Below are 22,878 nucleotides of genomic sequence, written 5' to 3' on the forward strand. Positions count from 1 at the left end.
GGAACTTGTTCCACTTGAACCGAACATTCAAATTCAAAACGAAATTGGGTAGAATTCACAAGTTGCAATTCAACCAAATACAGACATCTACATCAACTTGCCTCATCGAGAGGATAAAAACATTTCAACCAATCCCGATGCAATTCATCCAATTGATTGAACAGCATCTGGCTATTTCACTTACTTTGACACGTTTTCACTGGATCCAAGCGAGCCGAAAACGACGCCAGCCAAAACACCATTCAAGCAAGAATTAAAGAACGTTCTTCTCTTTCTTCAAAAGACATACCTGGTATCACCTTGGATTGAACTCTGGGTAATTTCGGGGATAATATTTTTTTCTTTAATGGCTAGCTTTAGTATTGACCTTTAACTTGCTTATTAATGGACATTATCTTCAACAAGATTGCTAAGTCCGAAAGGCCAACATCCTCCTGAAGCCACACACATTGTCACATCATGAACAAAGAGACTTGTCATCAGTGAACATCTCAACTGTTCCTATACCTCATGGTATAGTATGGGACATATTCAGACCGACCGAACTTTAAAAAAATTAATCATGTATTTAAAATCACATTAAGTGATTTCATTACCTCCAGTACATTTTCTGATGATTGGGACACTGAAACCGTTAAGAACATGTTATCTGATCTAGACAAAACGGTTGCATTTTCTAATACTGAAATGTTAGAGGGTTCATCAGACTATGGCAAATTGTACTGTTATCAACACTTGGGTCATCATTTTCTGCACAAATCCATTTCATCTAGGAATGTATTTCAATACAATTAGTGGGAACATTGCCCAACACCACCAAAGAGTAGTTCACAAATGTTTGTACAAAAATCTGCATACTTTTCAGGGTTTAACACCACAGATCTAGCCTCATTTTATTATAAGGTTGCACCATCATCATCACTGAAAATGATGTTAACCAATACTAAACAGATTTATTCTGCTTCCTTTTTGGCCCAATTGTCTGAACAGGGTTTTAACCTATGGAAAGACGAAATTGACACAAAATCGATTTGGGGTACAAAGGACTGGCAAGTCGGGGGGGGGGGGGGCAGAGGCACTATTTAGAGCATGCCTCATTCCACAGCAGATGATCTTTTTAAATGATACTGAGTGTGAGAAGTTGGCCTGGCATATGCTGGTCACTACTTAAAGTGGACACCTTGCACCAGTCCAATTTTACTCTTATGGTAGATAGGTTTAAGACAACCTTTTAAAGAAAGCTATCCTAGTGGTAGCTGTGGAGAGCAGCCTTGAGGCTAAGTCTCTGAGAAATGTAAAGCAGCTTGTTTTACCTTATAATCTCTTGAATTACCAAATGAAAGGACACCACACAGGTATATATATAAAATATATATGTATTTATTTCTAGACACACTCTACTAATCTCTTTATGAGATTAGAAGTCAGGAACATATGCACAAATCAATGTTTCACAACAAATTAAGCACTTAAATGGCTGGGGCCCTAGGGGCGTACCAGACCATATACTAAAAAAGAGGTATAAGAAGAACGACTTGAGAAGGGAGAAGGTCTTCAGAAGCGCTGGGGCCTCACTAATCCACCCAAGGCAGGTAAGTAAAGGACCCATGGGAGACGCATGCAGTGTGAGAACACAGCCGCGAATCCCAATAGACTTCAATGGAGCAAGTCGTGGTTGGAATTTTAAAAGTTCTAGGGTACTCTTGCTTGTAGACTCTCCCAAAGTATCCTAAAACTTTAAAATTCCAACTACGACTTGCTCCATTGAAGTCTATTGGGATCCGCGGAAGTGTTCTCACATTGCATGCGTCTCCCGTGGGTCCTTTACTTACCTGCCTTGGGTGGATTAGTGAGGCCCCAGCACTTCTGAAGACCTTAGGCCTTCTACCTTCTCAAGTCGTTCTTCTTATACCTCTTTTTTAGTATATGGTCTGGTACGCCCCTAGGACCCCAGCCATAAAAGTGCTTAATTTGTTGTGAACTGTTGATTTTGGCATATGTTCCTGACTTCTAACCTCATAAAGAGATTAGTAGCGTGTGTTAGAAATAAATACATATTTTATATATATACCTGTGTGGTGTCCTTTCATTTAGTAATTCAAGAGATTATAAGGTCAAACAAGCTGCTTTACGTTCCTCAGAGACAGCCTGAAGGCTGCTCTCCACAGCTACCACTAGGATAGCTTTCTTTAAAAGGTTGTCTTAAACCTATCCACCATAAGAGTCAAATTGGACTGGTGCAAGGTGACCACTATAACTAGTGACCAGCATATGCCAGGCCAACTTCTCACAACCGTGAACACCAAGGTTACTTGATGTATACCTCACCTCCTCTGCACCCCTGGACAGGCCTCTCCTCCTCTGCACCCCTGGACTGGCCTCTCCTCCTCTGCACCCCTGGACAGGCCTCTCCACCTCTGCACCCCTGGACTGGCCTCTCCTCCTCTGCACCCCTGGACAGGCCTCTCCTCCTCTGCACCCCTCTGGACAGGCCTCTCCTCCTCTGCACCCCTGGGCAGGCCTCTCCTCCTCTGCGCCCCTCTGGACAGGCCTCTCCTCCTCTGCACCCCTCTGGACAGGCCTCTCCTCCTCTGCACCCCTGGGCAGGCCTCTCCTCCTCTGCACCCCTCTGGACAGGCCTCTCCTCCTCTGCACCCCTGGACAGGCCTCTCCTCCTCTGCACCCCTGGACAGGCCTCGCATCCTCTGCCCCCCTGGACAGGCCTCTCGGTGCTTCTCCCAGGAGCTCTCAGTGAAGGATTCTCATTAAGGACAGAGGAGCCCAGCGTTCATTCCACCCCATACAGCGCCTCTGACTCCAACCTGGGACTCGGGACGCTATACACAGGCCCCAAAGAGAGACACTGCTCTCTCGCTCATGCGCTTTTGAAGAGTCTCAGGGTTCTTGGTTTGCTCGAGGAATCTGAAACTTCTGCGCGTGCGTAGTGCAGCGTGCACCATCGAGTTTGAGCATGCGCCCTAGTCTAGAGCTCGAGACCGACCTAAAATGTGCCCACGAACTCCGCTGTGGCGTCTCATGTTCTGCGCATGCGCTCCAGTATTGTGCTCGTCCCGACGTGTGAGACCGAAGTGCGCATGCGGAATTCGTGTTCCCTGTTTGGAGCATGTGCTGGAGACTGTGTTCGAGCTAAACTGCCCATGTGTAGTGCACTCGTTCTGGTCACGGCCCTGGTCTGCAGGGTAAAGAGACGATCCAACTATATTTGCGCACGCGCTCTCCTCCACCACTGCTCCTGGTGTGCGCATGCGCAGTAGAGGGCTGTCATTCTTTAAGTGCTCCTTGTGCCTGTGAGGACGACCTTGGCCCCCCACACTCTGAGCTGAGCCAGAGCCCTAGCCGAGCCCGCCGCGGGGGCCATGCCCGACCCTTTGAGAGGGATGTCCCGGCAGCAGCGGGCGGCTGTGTGTGCTGTGTCCGGTGCGAGGCCTGCAGGTGACCCCCCCCCCAGTGACACCAGCCCCACAGGCCTCAGAGTTCAATTTTGGGAATGCTTTGATTGACCGTGTGGCCCGAGGGATCAAGTGAAGAACCAATGGATTCAGATTTGATTCACTGCACTTTTTCAGCACCTATCACTCGTGATGAGACATTCAAGCACTCTTTGTTGGGGGCAGAACCCAAAGTGTGTGCTTACTTGAGTGGCCAGAGTGCACAGAGGCAGGGGTCCGCAAGACACCCCAGTGACCCCTCCCCCCAGTGACCCTCCACCCCAGCCCCACAGGCCTCAGGCCCTGCACAGAGGCAGGGGTCCTCAAGACACCCCAGTGACCCCTCCACCCCAGCCCCACAGGCCTTGCAAAGAGGCAGGGGTCTTCAAGACACCCCAGTGACCCCTCCACCCCAGCCCCACAGGCCTCAGTCCCTGCACAGAGGCAGGGGTCCCCAAGTCATGTCATCCCAGTGACCCCTCCCCTCAGCCCCACAGGCCTCAGGCCCTGCACAGAGGCAGGGGTCCTCAAGACACCCCAGTGACCCCTCCACCCCAGCCCCACAGGCCTGAGGCCCTGCACAGAGGCAGGGGTCCTCAAGACACCCCAGTGACCCCTCCACCCCAGCCCTACAGGCCTCAGGCCCTGCACAGAGGCTGGGGTCCTCAAGACACCCCAGTGACCCCTCCACCCCAGCCCCACAGGCCTCAGGCCCTGCACAGAGGCAGGGGTCCTCAAGACACCCCAGTGACTCCTCCCCCCAGCCCCTAAGACCCTTCACCGAGGCAGGTGTCCTCAAGACACCCCAGTGACTCCTCCCCCCAGTGACCCCTCCCCCCAGTGACTCTCCCTCCACCTCAGCCCCACAGGCCTCTGGCCAGGCTCTGCTCAGAGGCGAGGGTCCTCAAGACACCCCAGGGACCCCTCCACCCCAGCCCCACAGGCCTCAGGCCAGGCTCTGCACAGAGGCAGGGGTCCTCAAGACACCCCAGTGACCCCTCCCCACCAGCCCCACAGGCCTCAAGCCCTGCACAGAGGCAGGTGTGGGTAAAGATTTCGTCAGAGTTCATTTTTGGGGATGCTTTGATTTATAGCGTTACAAAAGGGGGTGGTGATGGACGGAGCATCAGAACCAATCAAACTCTCACACCCAGTCAACAGATCTGGGTTTGATCCATCACCGTTCTTTAGCCCACTCTGCCACCCCAGTTCAGACATGGCCATATGCAAATCAGTCTGACCCTGTGCCTCATGGGAACAGTCCAGCCCGAACTGCCAAGCCATGCCTTCCCTAGACCGGAAACAAGCTTCCTAGGACCGGTTTCTGGCACAAGTTGGCAGGGTATGCTCAGACGTGAGTCCCTTGCTCACTTTGCCACTGGATTCAAGCAAGCCTGGCTGAAGACGGCTGAAATGCCAGAAACCGGTCCTAGGAAGCCTGTTTCCGGTCCAGGGAAGGCATGGCTAGGCAGTTCGGGCTGGACTGTTCCCATGAGGCACAGGGTCAGACTGATTTGCATATGGCCATGTCTGAACTGGGGTGGCAGAGTGGGCTAAAGAACGGTGATGGATTAAACCCAGATCTGTTGACTGGGTGTGAGTGTTTGATTGGTTCTGATGCTCCGTCCATCACTACCCCCTTTTGTACCGCTTTGATTTATGGCGTGGCACACCGTGCCCCAGTGATCATCTGAAGTACCAATGCATTCAGATTTGATTCACTGCACTTATTCAGCACCTATCACTGGTGATGAGACATTCAAGCACTCTTTGTTGGTGGCACTCCTGCAGAACCCAAAGTGTGTGCTTACTTGAGTGGTTATTAGTTATGTAGTTATGAAGCTTATCCTTGTGCTGTCAGGAAACTCTAACCGACGCTTCCTGCAGTTTCTTGGTAGAAGATGAAGTTAATAGGGCTTAGGTTGGATCATTGGTGGGAGGTGGGCGAGTAGATAAACTAGAGGAGGTGAGATACTTACTCTTGGACCACAAGGAATGGAGATTCTGAAGGAAACTTTGTGATCTGTGGATTTTACAGAAACATAGTAGAGTAAAGCAAACAGGCATGCAAGAGGGCAGGCATGCAAGAGGGCAGCATGCAAGAGGGCAGACATGCAGGAGGGCAGGCATGCAGGAGGGCAGGCATGCAGGAGGGCAGGAATGCAGGCACACAAGAGGGCAAGCACGCAACAGGGCAACAGATGGAGAATATGAAGGAAGGAGTGTGACTAATCAGTAGATTTCATTCAAGGTCCCTTGTCATGCAGGGTTTGTGGAAGAGAGTCAATCAATCAATCAATCAATAATTTGTAAAGCGCACTACATACTCGTGAGGGTTTCAAGGCGCTGGGGGAGGGGGGATGCTGCTGCTATTGGTCGAAGAGCCAGGTCTTGAGTTGTCTCCTGAAGGTCAGCAGGTCTTCGGTTTGTCGCAGGTAGAGGGGGAGGGTGTTCCAGGTCCTGGCGGCTCGATAGGAGAAGGATCTGCCTCCGGAAGTAGTTCTCCGGGTGCGTGGGACCGTGGCCAGGGCGTGGTCAGCGGAGCGGAGTTTCCTGTTGGGTACGTAGAAGGATAGTCGACTGTTGAGATAGGCTGGGCCGGTTTTGTGGAGTGCCTTGTGTGCGTGGATCAGGAGCTTGAAGGAGATTATTTTGTCGACGGGGAGCCAGTGCAGGTTCCTCAGGTGGGGGGTGATGTGGTCGCGGCGTGGGATGTCGAGGATCAGGCGTGCCGAGGCGTTCTGGATTCTCTGTAGTCTGTTGATGAGCTTGGACGAGGCTCCAGCGTAGAGAGCGTTTCCGTAATCGAGTCTGCTGCTGACTAGGGCCTGGGTGACTGTTTTCCTCGTGTTTGTCGGGATCCATCTGTAGATCTTGCGGAGCATGCGGAGGGTGTTGAAACAGGTGGAGGAGACTGCATTGACTTGTTTGGTCATGGAGAGTTTTGAGTCGAGGGAGACTCCCAGGTTGCGTGCCTGGTCGGTGGGGGTCAGGGGGACCCCAGTGACGTGGGCCACCAGGAGTCGTCCCATGCGGAGAGGTTGGACCCGAGGATGAGGATTTCCGTCTTGTCTGTATTCAGTTTGAGGTCGCTGTCCTCCATCCAGTCTGCAATGGCCTTCATTCCCTGGTGGAGGTTGGATTTGGCGGTGAGGGGGGCCTTGGTGAGGGAGAGGATCAGCTGAGTGTCGTCGGCGTAGGAGATTATGCTGAGGTCGTGCTGTCGGGCGATGCGTGCTAGTGGTGCCATGTAGACGTTGAACAGCGTCGGGCTGAGGGAAGATCCTTGAGGGACGCCGCAGATGATCTCGAAGGCATCGGAACGGGGGGAGGCGGACTCTCTGAGTTCTGCTGGAGAGGAAGGAGGTGGTCCAGTCCAGGACCTTGTCTCGGATCCCTGCGTTGTGGAGGCGCGTGCGTAGTGTGCGGTGGCAGACGGTGACGAAGGTGGCGGAGAGGTCCAGGAGGATGAGGGCCGCCGTCTCGCGGTTGTCTAGAAGAATCCTGATGTCGTCTGTGGCGGCGATGAGGGCGGTCTCGGCGCTGTGGTTGCTGCGGAATCCTGATTGGGACGGGTCCAGGATGTTTTTGTCTTCGAGGTGACGGGTGAGCTGGGTGTTTACTATCTTCTCGATGACCTTTGCTGGGAACGGAAGCAGGGAGATGGGTCGGAAGTTCTTGAGGTCGCTCGGATCCGCCTTGGGTTTCTTCAGTAGGGCGTTGATCTCTGCGTGCTTCCAGTTCTCAGGGAAGGTGGCGGTCTTGAAGAAGAGGTTAATGATTTTGTGCAGGTGGGGTGCGATGGAATTGCTGGCTTTGTTGAAGATGTGGTGCGTGAGAGAGGGTCGGACGGGGATCCAGAGTGGATTGTTCCCATGGTCTTGATTGTGTCCTCGATGCTCACGTTGGCCCAGGTTGTCAGGGTGTCGTGGGCGGAGGAGTGCGGTGGGTTCGGTGCGGTTGGCAAGGGTCGTCCGGGGTCTGAAGCTGTTATGGATGTTGGTGATTTTCCGGTGAAAGAAGGCAGCGAGGGAGTCGCACAGGGCTTGCGATGGTGGGATGTCGTTGGCGTTGGAGCTGGGGTTGGAGAGTTCCTTCACGATGGTGAAGAGTTCCTTGCTGTTGTGTGCGTTGTTGTCAAGGCGGTCTGTGAAGGAGGTCCTTTTGGCGGTTCTGATGAGGTGGTGGTGGTTGCGGATGGCGTCTTTGTGGGCAGCGCGGCTGTCTGGCGTCTTGTCTCTGTGCCATATGTTTTCCAGTTTCCGGCAGGTGCGTCTTGAGTGTAGGAGTTCCGGGGGGAACCAGCTGACTCTTCTGCTGTTGTCTGGATTTTTCAGTGGGGCGACGGTGTTGGCGCAGTCGTTCATCCATCGTTCGAGGGTGAGTGCACCCTCATCGGGGTTGGTGGGGTTCGTCGGAGGGTTGAGTGCGAGGCTTGTCTGTAGTTGTTCTTGGGTGACTTTAACCCCAGCAGCGGCGGGGGTCTATAGTGTGCGGTGGTGTGTGAGGGGTTTTCGGAAGGAGAAGTGGATGCAGTGGTGGTCTGTCCAGGTGAGTTTGGAGGCGTGGCTGAAGGTGACGTGGGGGCTTGAGGAGAAGATGGCATCTAGCGTGTGGCCGGCGATGTGGGTCGGCATCGTGACGCGCTGTTTCAGTCCGAGGTTGGCGAGGTTGTCGATCAGGGTGGAGGAGTTGCTGTTGTTGTTCTCCAGGTGATAGTTCAGGTCTCCGAGGAGGATGTAGTCGGTGGAGGTCAGTGCGTGCGAGCTGATGAGGACGGCGATGGAGTCGCAGAATTGAGACCGGGGTCCTGGCGGTCTGTAGACGAGGGTGCCTCTTTGGGTGGTCTTGGGGTTTGTGTAGATCTGGAGGTGCATGTGTTCGGCGGTGCAGAGGGTGTCGTTGGTGTTTGTTGAGATCCTGATGGTGTTTTTGTGGACGATGGCGATTCCTCCTCCGGCCCTGTTGGTGCGGTCTCTGCGGGTGATCTTGTACCGTGGGAGGGGCCTTTTGAGATCTCGTTCAATCTGAATATTTAGAAAGTGTCGACAGAGGGCTGAGCGATACCTCCGGCATGTGCTAAAGGTTGTCGCATCTTAGTGTGCTCTGTTTGTTGGTTTAGTTGCACACTTGTTCTTTGATTGGTTACATTAATAGTGAAGTTTATTTCAATTCTTTTCAAGTCTGTACTTGGTTCTTTCTAATATGAGGTGCTCTGGACAATTGGAGCATCTCAGCAATTTTGCAATACTTAATCCATTATGTAGTTTGAAAATGACACCTGGGTGATATGTTTGTGGGAGATTTTGTTCTTCTTTGATGTTGGCATCTGGGGGCTGGATTGATTGTCCTTATAAGATATCCTGGCATGACCCTGTAAGACATGTCTGTCGGCAGAGAGGCAGAATTTGCAATGATACTTGTTTTTGCGACCAACATCGTGGATTCTCTCAGAGGTCAAATTGGGAATCACCAGGTCTTAACCTTTCCTCTGAACTCCAAGTGATTCCTCATGGCTCTAATCTCCTCGGAACTCCAAGTGATACCTCATGACTCTAATCTCCTCAGAACTCCAAGTGATTCCTCATGGCTCTAATTTTTGCAGATAGGGAATTTCATAGTTTTATGGTTTGAATGGTTTTTCTGTACGTAAGAATAATTAAATGCAGTGCCAAACTGGAACATATTTTTCTCACATCTAAGAAATAGGAGGGAATCTTCAGGTATAAAGTATCTTCTTGAATTTAAATGCATGTTCATCCAAGAATCATGTACAGATGGCCAGGAGACATTCCTCAGACTGTTTTTTGCAATAAATAGAATGTCAGAACCCAGGACATTTTCCACTTCTCTATTCATATATCTTGTCATTTGTCTGTCCTGTGGTTCTAGTTCGATACAAATGGCCCAGCCAACGCATTTCGTCCCTACCATGGGCCTTCATCAGGGTGATTCAGCGCTGTCTTATCAAGGATCGATACTCAATAACAACACATACAAATGGCCCATACACGTTTACCCAACTCATGAAATCCCTCTTGCACTGGGGTTCGGGTTTAATGACGTGATCAGTTGTTTATATTACCGGCTCATATTTGACATTCTAGATACATAACTGAACCTGCATAGCAACTCTCTTTCCTCTGGTCGATGGACATAAATTTGGGAAGTTGATGGTAAAAATAAGTTCTATCTATCTAATATTTGCCAAATAATCACAGACTCGCTGTAAGATTAATAAAGTTTATTGAAAAATAATGCGTAGACTAAATACTCATCATGTACAGGTTTACAAGGCAAACAAAGTCAAATTCACAGAGAGAAAGAGAACATCAGCAAATGCAAAAGTGTCATACTCATGTGAACAAAATGCATATGAAGGAGTGGATGGGTGAAGAGAAAACAAGTTTCAGAGACACAAAAATATATTTGCAAATAATTATGCAAAGTACGGATCCTATAGCTATACTAACCCAATGGATTCAGAGAAATAGTACCCCTGTGGTCACGGAGATAATGGGGGTTCACCGAGATAGAGTCAGGGAACAAAGATTAACAGGATATAAGATCAGGATACAGCTACGCCTCTCTCTGCAAAACCGACTGACAGCGACGATCACCCATCTAACTCTCTCCTCAGCCGACGCGCGCGTCACCATCCATGAGGGCTCCCCAGTTATACCCTAAAACCTACATGTCCAACCCACAGTAGTTGAAACATTTGCAGAAACTCAGTCTCTCATTGGCTGATTTAGGGAGTGTTCTATAACACCACCATGTCATTTTCATGATTTTCACAGCGTTCTTGGTTTTTATATTTTCTCATCGCCTCAACCACGTTTCACAAATATGCATTTCCTCTGGCGTGCAACATGTAACACATTTCTACATTCTTTATTGATTGTCAACGCTGGTTCCGCGTAAGAAGTTTATACTTTTCCTCTTGGTCCCACGGCCATCCTTCCGTTACTTGGCAGACACACAATGCCTTTTGAAGGTTATCAGCTTCTTTCACTCACTCTCAGTGCTCGACTTTCAATTTATTTATTCGCTTTTCTGTGCCTTTCTAACCCCAACTGTCATGCAAAACATAGGCCCAGACTAGGCTAACTATGATGAATAAAACACAGACATTTATTAATTTCATGAAATGCACTTTTCACTGTTTACCACCCACCTCTGCGTTATCCCATGTTATGTTTCTGGCAAGAGCATTAATGCAGAGCGGCATTAATTTTATTTTTCGAAAGCGAAATGCGGCCTAGTCCTTTCATGCATTATTCCACACATAAGTGCATGCATGCGCAAAGCGTTTTCCCGTGTATTGGTGTTTTTGCACATTAATTTCACAGCACACCGTTAGTAAAATGTTACTGCGGAGTTAATCCGAGCAGGTCTTATTTTCTCAAAACCCTGCTCCATCAAGGGCAGTGATTATTGTTGCAATTTAAATAGTAGCACGAAACTCTACACAATCCTATCGTACTCAGTTCATATTCAAATTGTTTTCAGGTAGTGCTGTATACCAGCTCAACACCAGATGTCTGCTCGCTTGTTCCACCGCCAGCCAACATATTTTTCTTCCTTAGAAATATTTGATGAAATTTGATGTAAGGAGTTTTGGTGCTTTGCTGTTTACTGCTCTGTAAGTGATAAATGCCTCCTTGAAAGAGCATCTTCTTCCAATTGGAAACCACTGTAGAGCCTTCTGGAGTGGATATATGTGGGTTTGCAAATATACCTTTAGGAGTAGTCTTGCTTCTGAATTCTATATTCTTAGCAACATTCTCATGGGTGAGAGGGGAATGCCTTATGCATGTTAGCATAGTCCAGTGATATTATGTGTTCCTTTTTGAGAAAATCCAAAATGTAAAAAGATTCACCTAAGTGATTTTTTGGTGCAGAAAGTCGAGGCAGCTGATCGACTTGAGCATTAATGGAAAGTGTAGAGTCAGAGACAGTTTCAAGATTTTGTAGCTATAAATGCAGATTCTTTTGCTTTGTTTGGCAGAGATCGTCTTTCCTCTGGTCAGAGAGTTAGTGTCAGACGTGCCCATTCACCGCTTCGTTTGGTGGGGTCCTCGTTCCTCCGATCAGAGATTACGGGTCAGACGTGGCCATTCACCCCAGGTCAGAATTATAGTTAAGGTTATTCCACGTCATCCTCTGTTGTGTATTTTATCCTGGAGATTGATGTTTACTTTTCTTGCTCTGACTGCAAAGTTGAAGTATTTTTGAAGGGAACTGTCTGCCAATTGTATTGGGGTAGAGGAAGTATGAAACTGAAATCATGCAGAAGTATGTCAGTTTTTGTGTGTTTTTTTTTTTTACTAAGACACAACATTGAAATAGCTTCTAAATGAAGAGTACAAATGTTTTTCAAAATACATCAGCAGTGCCTACAGCACATTAAAAAAAAACAGTAACTGTTCGGTGATTGAATATCACAACATAATTCACCAAAAATATACTTATCTTTCATTACGGTTGATTCTGTATGGAATAGTGTGAAGAAGTTCAGGAAAACAGGTTGATAGTAGATTAACTTCTTTATTCAAGCTTTAGATACAGTAAGGTCCTATCCACAGGACACCGAACAGCAACTGGCCTTGATCACTTGGCAACCATCCCAAGTACTCTACACTCTAGAATTACAGGGACAGGGTATTCCACAAGGAAGCAGCTTGCTGGTACACACCACTACATAAGATAAATACCACACACCTTCCCCCAAACCTAAAGTAAGAACATGCTGATACATGAAAACAAAAAAACATTGAATAAGCTTTAAAGAACATAAAATCATATTCAGTTCAAAACATAGTCACGTAGAGCCTCAGGAGCTCTAGGCGTGTGAGAACTCCTTCGCAGAGGAGTAACAACCATGGGGTGAATAGACAGGTCATCTAGTTCAGAGGATTTGCTGGAACATCTGGGAGCAACCAAAGGTATGGGAGCAATCCTACCCAAATTCCAAATGTGCCCATCATTGAGCTTCACAGCATTGCGAAATAGCTTTGTCACTCTGTAGGGGGAAGAGAACTTCGCACTAGTAGACTTCTGGGGAAAGCGTACCTTCACACGGTCACCCACGTGCACTATTGTGTGTGAGACAGCATGTCTGGCATAAAAATTTGCTTTTCTTTTGGCAGACTTGAAATCCTGGCGTGCCCACCATTGAGAAGCCTGTCGATTCACTATGTCAGCAACTTTTCCTCTCATTCAAGACTGAAACATGTAAGTGTTAGGGGTGTGGCCCCTAAACAGCTCAATCGGGATTCTCCCAGTGGTAGAATTGGGAGTCAACTGGTAGACCATGACTCTCTCAAGTATTTCAGCTCTCCAGTCCATCCCCTGTTCTTTGGCTAGCTGGATAGATTCCTTCAGTACACGGTTGAACCTCTCTACCATTCCGTTACACTCTGGATGGTAGAGAGAGCAACGCTTGTGTTTAATCCCTTTATTGGCCCAAAACTCCTCCATCTCTTTTGACACAGGCTGGACGCCATTGTCCGTCAAAAGAGATTCTGGAAGTCCTTCCCTGCAGAAAATGTCTTTAAAAAATCTAGTAATGTCTCTAGTTTCTATGCTTTGCGTCACCTTGACCTCAGGCCATCTTGAGTACATGTCAAATAGTACAAGGACATAGGATTGTCCCGCTCTATTGGGGACAGGCCCCAAGAGGTCTAAGGCTACATCTTGCCAACATCGTGTTGGTGCTTCTCGTATGACCATGGGCTGTACCCTAGTCTTGTACATCTTGCCAACATCGTGTGGGTGCTTCTCATATGACCATGGGTTGCACCCTAGTCCTGTACAGTCTTGTACACCTGTACAGGCATTGCACTTTATGCATTCTCTTATCATTCGCACTACGAGAATATCAATGCCGGGCCACCAGAAGTGCAGACAAACTCTTTCCTTGGTTTTGGAGATTCCCTGGTGACCTTGGTGGGCTAAATGGACAATTTTTGCTCTAACCTATGAAGGGGGAACGAGTCTAGTACCTCTCCAAAGCAAACCTTTGCATACGGAAAGCTAATTTTTAATGTTCCAGAGTTTCCGGACACTATCACTCAGGGTCTTGATACCCAACCAACCCTCAAATATGTGCCTGCATACTTCATGCATGTCCCCATCACTCCCTATGGCATCCTTCCATTCTGCCTCAGAAACTACTCCCTCCACAATCTCACACACTTTAAATTAATCAATTTCCCATGAATTTTCAGGATCAGGCGGGACTTCCTCAGATTGTTCAGGCACCAAGCGAGAGAGAGAGTCGGCAACTTTATTATCCGCACCAGGTATGTACTTCACACTGAAGTTAAAGTCTTGCAAGGCAATCACCCACTTACATATTCTAGAGGAGACTGCATCTAGCCCTTTCTTGTAGAACAGGTCCTTTATTGGCTTGTGATCTGAGTGGACGACAAACAAGCTGCCCCAGAGAAACTTTTTCAATTTCTTGATGGCCCAGAAGATGCCCAGTGCTTCCTTCTTGATTACGGAATATAGAAGTTCTGGACCAACAAGAGCCCTGGAGAGAAACATTATGGTGACCTCCTTACCATCCCTCTCCTGTCTAAGAACAGCGCCCAAACCCTTTGAACTAGCGTCTGTGATCAGAATTGAGCTTGAAGAGGTGTCAAAGTTCTGAAGGGAAGGAGCAGAACAAAGAGCCTTCTTGACGTCTTCGAACTCGAACTGACACTGCGAAGACCAACAAAACGTTACCCCTTTTTTTTAGAGGAGATCTTGTTAGAAATGGGATTTCTGGCTGACTAGGGCTTGTGCTTAAGCCAGGCAGAAACCAACACTCTAGTCAGGATAAGGGAGTTACACTCCTAAAATAACCCCTGCTCACCCCCTTGGTAGCTTGGCACGAACAGTCAGGCTTATTCTAGAGGCAGTGTGTAAAGCATTTGCACATAACCAACAATAATACAGTGTAAACACTACAAAAGGACACCACACCAGTTTAGAAAAATATCCAATATTTTTATATACTCAAGACCAGACCAACAATGATAAAAATCCACAATACAGTATTTTGGAAATCTTCAGTTATCAAAATAACCTTAAAAAACAGTTCCTTGAAGTCGATAGCTCCCTCTGGGGCTATCTCAGCGTCGTGAACAAACAAATCGAAACAGTTCCGGCTGTCTGCCGTGTTGCAGGCCAACTACGGTGTCGGGAAGCCCCGCAAACAGTACCTTTTAGAAATGCAGGGTGTCGGCGACCTCTCGTTGAGCTTCTGAAAGCACGGCGTCCGCAGGCGTCGGTTCCGGAGGTCGGTGCAGGAGTCGTCGGGCCCCTTGAAGTCACACGTGTTGCAGATCGAACTCCTCTCTGTTGAAGTCGGGAGTGCTGGCGTCGGGTGCTGTGGTGCGAAGTGCAGCGGTGCGGCGTGTGGTGCCCTCAGGTTGCGGTTCGGTGGCGGCATCATATGTAGTTGGTGAGACCAGGGTCGCAGTGCAGAGTGAATGCGGTGCTCGTCACGGTTCAAGCAGCATCATCGTCGTTGCTGAAGCACTGTTGGCAGCTGACGAACTGGAGTCAATGGCGTCAGTAGGCCAAGGCTGCAGTGCGGAATGAGGGCAGTGCATCATGTAACTTCACGAGCGGTGCCCTCAAACCACGGTGCAAGTAGCGGCATCGATTCCGGCATGGAGCGTAATCGTCGGGAAGGCCAAGGTGTCATCGTGAAGCAAGGTGGTGCGGAGTGCGGTGCCCACAGGTCGCGGTACGAGCTGCGGCTCATTGGCAGCATCAGCAGGCGACAGCGGTGAGACCAGGTTCGCGTTGCGGTGGTGCCCTCTGCGGTGCCTTCCCGACACGTAGTCGGCAGCGGCGTCGTAGACGGCGTCAGTTTGCTTTTTCTTCTGTTGCAGCACAAAACACACAGTCCACAGAGCTGAGGGCAGAAGAACTTGAAGTCTTTGCTGTTCCTGACACTTCTTGAAAAGGGGGCAAGCTCTACCTCAAGCCCATGGAGAAATTCACAAAAGTAGATTGCAGAAAGTTCAGTACAGTCCTTTTACTGCCCAAGAACGAAGCAGCCACTGCAGGCCAACACGGCAAAGCACACAGCAAAGTTGTTGTTCCTCCTCACAGCTTCTCTAGCTCTCCTTTTTGGCAGTCTTCTTGGTCCAAAAGAGTTCTAAAGTTCAGGGATTTGGTCTCCACTTTTTATAGCCCAAAATCCTTTGTCCTCTCAGGCAGAGGGTGTTTGTGCTCAGCCAGAACCAGTTCTGCCTTCTGTGGTGTGGCTTCCTGGCAGGAGGTGGAGACATCATTGTCCAAGGCAGACAGGGCCTATTCAGGCGCAAGGGAAATCTCCTCCCACCACTTTAAATGCAGGCTGGGCCTATTCAGGTGCTAGTGACAACTCCCCCCACTACTCTGAATGCAGCCCAGGTCTACTCAGCCCAGCCCTGACTCATTCAGGAAAGGCAGGACACACATCAACCCCCTGGTGGCCATCTGAGAGAATGCACCTCCCCAACTCCTGTCACTCCGAAGCCAGACAGTCAATACACAAACCTAGCAGGGGCACACTGGATTGTTAGGCAAGAAAAAAACTAATTTCTAAAAGTGGAATTTTCAAACTCAGAATGTAAAAATCACCCTCACTAAGGGCCATATGTAGGTAGCTAAATACCGGTCGGTAACGGCCGAAATTCGGTAAATTTCCCGTTACCGACCGGTATTTAGGCAATTGAGATGTAGGAGGCCAAAAATAAGGATTCGGTAATTATGAATCGGTAAATACCGATTAATCATTACCGAATTCAAAATTACCGAATTGGAATTACCGAATCCTTATTTACCGAATCGGTAAATAAGAAATGGTAAAAATGAGAAAAGAGATGTAGGTAAATTCGGTAATACCGAATTTCATGAAATTCGGTATTTAAGAGTCGGTAATTAACACTGAGTGAAAGTAGGTGGTAATCAGCTACAGTGTATATAAGCAATCCCAAAATGCAACAGTGTGATCACCATGGCGGCTCTCTATGTGATTGCAAGGCACCTACGTCTACAGGCAGCAGGTGTGAGGATCTGGAGACGGGAGGAGCGCATTTACAGACAGCGCATCACACTCTTCCAACAGACTGAGGCTGAGATACATGAAAGGTACAGGCTACACCCCCAAACCATCATGGACCTGATAAGGGACTTGCACCCACTCCTGGACCATCCAACAACAAGGGCTCACGCCATACCACCACATGTGCAGGTGCTCTGTAGCCTCCATCTACTCGCATCTGGCAGTTACCAGGGGGTGATAGCTGCGGTAGGCGGGGTATCTCAGAGTTGCCTGTCCGTTTCTTCAGAAAGTTCCTGGATGCCATGATGCAGAGGATGCAACACTACATTAGCTTCCCAAACACACAGGCGGAACTGCTGAAAACCAAGACAGACTTTTACCAGATGGCACAGTTCCCGCATGTCATAGGCTGTATTGATGGCACACACATTCCAATCTGCCCACCAGCAGCCACTGAGTATATCTACAGGAACAGAAAGTCCACCCACTCCATAAATGTGCAGGTAATCTGCGATGCTGCCAACATAATCACTGACATCGTGGCAAAATTTCCTGGGAGCACCCACGACTTATACATCTTCCAGAACAGTGGGATCTACACACGCCTGGTTGCGGGAGAATTTGGAGAAGGATACCTGCTAGGTAAATCACTGTGACACTCCCTTATACTTACTGCAGATGAATGTGTATTGGTGTATGTGACTAATGGCACCCTCTTTCTCACCTAGGCGATAGTGCATATGCCGTGCGGTCATTTATCCTCACTCCCTACCTAAACCCATCAACCCTGAGTGAGAGACGATACAATGTGGCACACAAATCAACACGCAACGTTGTGGAGCGCACGTTTGGACTATTGAAAAGCAGGTTCCACTGCCTCCACAAAAGCGGAGGCGCACCTCAGTACACACCCATCATCTGCTGCAAAATCATTGCAACTTGTGCAATGCTGCACAACCTTGCCACAAAGAAAGGTACAGAAGTGGAAATAACTGATTTTGAGGACAATGATGATGAATTTGCACAGCCAGAGCCCAACGCAGCAGGAGTGTCAGCAGCAACAGATGGGAGACAGAGACGGGCAGAGATCACATGCAACTATTTTTAAGTAAATAAGGAGACACAGCAAGTTGTTGGATGCAATGACGTAGTTTTAATTTGTGGGCACTACGCCACAACACAAACGGTCAAACTTGGCTATCAAATATGTGACATCCATAGTAGGAAGTCATGGGTTACTTCACCCAACTCTGTCCTGGAAGTGTGGGCTGCATCAGCGTCTGCGGCCACGCACAACAGTGCGGGATGCCAGTGACTGACTGTCCTCACTGGCTGTGGAACCAGTGGCAGCCCCATGCCGCCTGCTGCTCCTCCGGGTGTCTGTTACAGGGGGGTAATGCTGCTCCGACTGGTCGTGTCCTCGCTGTCCCCAACATCAACAGCACCAGTAGTGGCAGACTGGCTCGTAGGCAGCACCTCAAGAGCAGTGGTCACCTTTACCAGCCCCCTAGAAACATCAGTGCTGCAGTGCGCCAGCCCCTCTTGCATGGCCACGGAGCGCCTGCAGAGCAGAGAAGTGGCAGTTGCTAGGCGGTTCACTGCCCTCGTATGGTGCTCCATTTTCTGCCTCTCCCTTCGCCGTGTTGCTCTGTCCTCATCCATTTTACTGCACAGCAGCATCACAGACTGGGACATGTCCTGCATGCCCGCAGCCATCTCCTTCATGCCCTCAGCCATTGAGCTAATGCCCTTGTCAATGTTGCTCATTTTTTCATTGAGGCACTTCATTTGTCGCTGTACTGACTGGATTGCCTTGCCTTGTAGGCGCTGCACCTTCACCATGGTTGCCTCCAGCCCTCCGAAGACACCATGGCTCTCACCCTGTGGAGGTGGACTGCTCACACGAGCCCTGCGGCGGCGTCTGGCACCTGTGTTTGCTCCCTCAGAGGTGGACAGCAATCCAGCATTGCTACCATCCAGTGGCACAGTGGATGTTTCCTCCCCTCTCGAGTCTTCTGAGGAGGACTCGGACACATGCAGTCTGGCAACAGCACGCCTCCTAGGTCTAACCACTGCAGGTGGTGTTGATGCTGGTGAGGCTAGCAGTAGTGGCGAGGCTGGCTGTGGTGGCGAGGCTAGCAGTAGTGGCGAGGCTGGCTGTGGTGGCGAGGCTGGCTGTGGTGGTGAGGCTGGCTGTGGTGGTGAGGCTTTCTGTGGTGGTGAGGCTTTCTGTGGTGGTGAGGCTGGCTGTGGTGGTGTTGTGTGCCCTGCACTCGTGGTGGCCTTCTCGGTGATGTCCTTCTGGGGTGCCCTCTCTCCCTTCTACTGAGCAGTCCTGCGCGATGTCTCGCCTGTGGACAGAAATTTTACATAAGCTCAGTGTACCTGCAGCCCTGCATTGCTAACATCATAATACATTTCTGCTACACTATCTCATTGTCCTCTGCCTGATTATCGCTGATGTGTGTCACATGCCTTGTTGTTCAGTGCGATTCCTGTCATGATAGGGGTTTCACTGACTACATCTCCCATAATGCATTGCTGGTCTGCACAAAAACCTGTACTGGAGTGCGATTCACATAGTCCAATTGGGGATTTGGGATAGGGGAAGAGGGGGCACAATGCTGCGCATGCTTCTTACCTTGTTTGGGAGCAGCTTTGGCAGAGCTGTCTGCATCCCCAATCCCAACGACACTTTCTGGCTCTAACGTGGACTCTACGAGCTGCTCAAGTTCAGTCAGGGCAGGTGCCCTGCTCCTTCCTCCTCCTGTCTGGCTGGCCTGTTTTTTCAGATCAGCTATCTTCCTCTTGGTGATGATCCGGATGTCATACCACTGCTTTTTGAGCACATCAATGTCCCGGGGGATCACTCCTATGGCATTTACCTGCGACTGGATTCCAAGCCAGATCCTTCTTTTTTCAGATTCTTTCCTCTTCCTTACCCCTCCTTCTCTTTCTGTGTCCTGGCTGGCCATTGTGCAAGATTTGTTGTCAAAGTTCAGGCACTGGCTCTGTTGCTCTCCTCTGCACTCCCAGCCTCTCCAGAGGGTTCTGATTGTGTGCACCTGCCTGGGTGTGGCCACTTCCTGGTTGGGAGGGGTGGGGGTTGCACAGGATTGGCTGATTCCTCAATTGCTGTGTTTTTGAAATTCCGATTCCGTAAATATCGATTCGGTAAATACCGATTCGGTATTTACCGATTCATTATTTACCGAATCGGAAACACCGGTCGGTATTGTGGAATCGGTAAAAATTTACCGATTTTTACCGATTCGGTAAAATTTACCAAATATTTAGGTACATAGGAAATACCGATTTCTAAATACCAATTCGGTAATTAGGAATTGGTATTTCCAGGTTACCTACATATGGCCCTAAAAGAGGTATCTTTAGATTCTGAGTTCAGGCATACTAAACTTTATTTTCCTACCTGGTCCCAATGGGAAGTTATATTTATAAAATGTTATAAACTAACCCCCATGCTTTCCTATGGGCCAGATAGCCTTTCAACAGTGAAAAACGGAATTGGCAGTATTTAACTATTAGGACTGCCACATACATCAGGGCATGTCCTACCTTTCACATACACTGCACCCTGCCCGCAGGGATACCTTGGGCCTACCATAGGGGTGACTAACATGTAGAAAAGGCAAGGTTTAGGGCCTGGCAAGTGGGTGCACTTGCCAAGTCGACCTGGCAGTTACAAACTGCACGCAGACCCTGCAGTGGCAGGTCTGAGTTACTTTTTCAGGGCTACTCATGTGGGTGGCACAATCAATGCTGCAGGCGCCCTATAAGCATTTGATTTACAGGCCCTGGCTTACTCATTGCACTTTACTAGGGGCTTATCAGTAAATCAAATATGCCAATCATGAAAACACCAATCCATAACACAATTTACACGGAGAGCATATGCACTTAGCACTGATCAGCAGTGGTAAAGTTCCCAGAGTCCTAAAACCAACAGAAATAGGTCAGAACCGGGAGGCTAAAAATCAAAAAAGTATAGGGATAAACCCGCGGACAAAAGCCAGGTCTAACAGATCTTAACGTGGAGGAGCGGCATGCAAACCGGATAACAAATTTATGGTAGTATTCAGCCATCCCTAAAAAGGTGACTAGTTCGTCTCTGGTTTGCGGAACCAGGAGTTCCTCAATGGTCCTTACCAGGCGATCCCTGGGTTTAATTCCACCCTCCGTCAAGCAGTGACCAGGTAATCAATTTCAGAGAGATTGAACTTGCATTTGTTTTCACGCAAAGTCAAACCTCTAGTACCAAAACGCTTAAGAACAGCCCTCAGTCATGTTCTTGTTGAGAGGAACCATAAACCAAGATGTCATCCTGATATATTTTAATTCATTCCACACCATTCAACACGTCCTCCATGACTCTTTGGAATAAAGAGGCTGCGGAGATCAGACCAAATGGAAGACGTGTGAATTTGTAGGTTCCAAAAGGTGTTATGAATGTAGTAAAGTTCATGGACTCCTCATCAATTTTAACTTGATGATAGGCTGCCCTGAGATCTAAAGTGGAGAAAACCGGTGCATTTCTTAGCTGAGCTAGCATCTCTGTGATATTAGGCAGAGGGTACCTGTCAGCAACAACTTCACAGTTCAAAGCACAGAAGTCCACACATAAGCGTACTTCTCCAGAGACCTTGCGTGCAAGGACGACCAGAGCCAACCATTCACTCGCCTCTGTTTTAACAATGATTCCTTCTTTCTTCAATGTCTCTAGTTCAGAGCACATTGACTCCCACATGGCTAATGGTACACTGCGTACTTTACAAGTCACATGAACAACACCCGGCTTTAGAGTGATTTTGTGGGTATAACCAGAGAGGCAACCCAACACTTGACTGAAAACTTGTTTAAACTCAGCACGTAATTCACAGCTTGGTTCAGTCCCACTTGAAACAACATTCAAAGGGGTAGAATGCGAAGAGATGTCTCTGAGAACGATGCAGGGATCCCCACCAGGAACCAATGACACACCTATATCAGCCTGGTGAAACCAGCTAATTATGCTATCGCCTCTACAGGAGATGTATATTTTTCCTGCAGTAAGCCTCCCTTTGTATTCAATGTTGCCTAAAAAATACCCAAACAACTTTATAGGTTGACCACTGTAAGCTAGAGGCTTAATGTCAGGTTTGTAGACTCTCACTTTCCCTTGAAGTTCCGCATCAAAGAACTCTTTAGCGATGAGAGAGATTTTTGCACCTGAGTCAAAAAGCATTCGGATATTGCAATCATTCACCTGTACCTCATCCACTGGCCACTTTCTCTTGTTTTGACAATTCTGTAATGAGACTTCTCCACAGTGTAGCTCATCATAATCGGAATCACTTTCATCCTCAAGGGAAACCTTTTTGACCCGTCTGCCCTTCTTTTTTTTCGGTGCTCTACAAGCTTTACCTACGTGACCACGTTTCCCACAATAGTGGCACTTAGAGGAGAGAGCAGGACACAACTTGTCGTTAGCAAGATGTCCGATCATGTCACATCGGTAGCACTTCATCTTGGAGTTTCCCTTGAGTTTAGAAGTAGAAGAGGGGAGAATGGGTTCACGCTGTTTCCAAGTACATTTAATGGGGTTCTTTATAACAGAGTGAACTTTCTCCTCCTTGACACATTTTCTTTTTTGATGACCTCAACACAAGCAAGAGTGTTCTATTCTTTTGGCTATAGAAACAACCTCGTCTAGCTTTGGGTCATCTTTCTGCCAAAGTTAATCTTTAATTTTCTCAACAATGCATCTGAGCATAAACTGGTCGTGAATGCGCTCTTTAAGAGACCCATCAAATTTACAAGTAGCACCCAACTTACGAAGAGCAATAATGTATGCCTCAACAGATTCTTCAGACTTTTGCACCCGCCTTTCAAAATGATACTGCTCTAGAATGGTGCTAACTTTTGGAAGGTATTGTTTATCAAGTTTTTTTAGGCAAATCTCAAATTCATTGTGACTGTCTGATTCACTATCACTCAAGTCAAGAAGATGTTCGAACACCTCCTGACCTTCAGAATCCAGACAGTGTAAGAGTAACGCTGATTTTCTTTCTGTGCTTAGCGATACCCCGCAAACTTGTGCCTAGTTAAGAAAAACGTTTTTGTATTTGGATCACCAGGGTTAGAAAGAAAAAAAAGTGGAGGTGTAACATTTTGCATTTTGTTAACCAGAAAGCTAATACAATTATTAAAGGAGTTATAAATAAGTAGAGTAAAACTAGCAAAACAGTTAGCACTTTTCAGATACTAAATCGGCGTACAATTCATTCACTAAAAAGTGATGTACATAAACCAAGGGACTAATTTGACAAGCAAGTATTCTTGTTCTATGGGGAATAATATGGGTATTTTCAATAATTT

General features: G+C 48.2%; 1 long non-coding RNA gene and 1 pseudogene across 2 annotated transcripts in view; both read right to left on the minus strand.

Annotated features, from left to right (window-relative positions):
• LOC146839236 (uncharacterized) overlaps positions 1–2,784 on the minus strand; it is a 46,597-nt gene extending 43,813 nt beyond the window's left edge. Inside the window, exon 1 of the long non-coding RNA XR_014960815.1 lies at positions 2,329–2,784. This is a non-coding gene — a long non-coding RNA (uncharacterized LOC146839236). The remainder of the gene's footprint in view (positions 1–2,328) is intronic.
• Positions 1–22,878, minus strand: part of LOC146839235 (uncharacterized) — a 310,687-nt pseudogene that overhangs the window by 45,795 nt on the left and 242,014 nt on the right. The gene's annotated exons all lie outside the window — the stretch shown is intronic.

Source organism: Triturus cristatus, chromosome 4_2 (assembly GCF_964204655.1).
Source record: "Triturus cristatus chromosome 4_2, aTriCri1.1, whole genome shotgun sequence".
Lineage (NCBI taxonomy): Eukaryota > Metazoa > Chordata > Amphibia > Caudata > Salamandridae > Triturus > Triturus cristatus.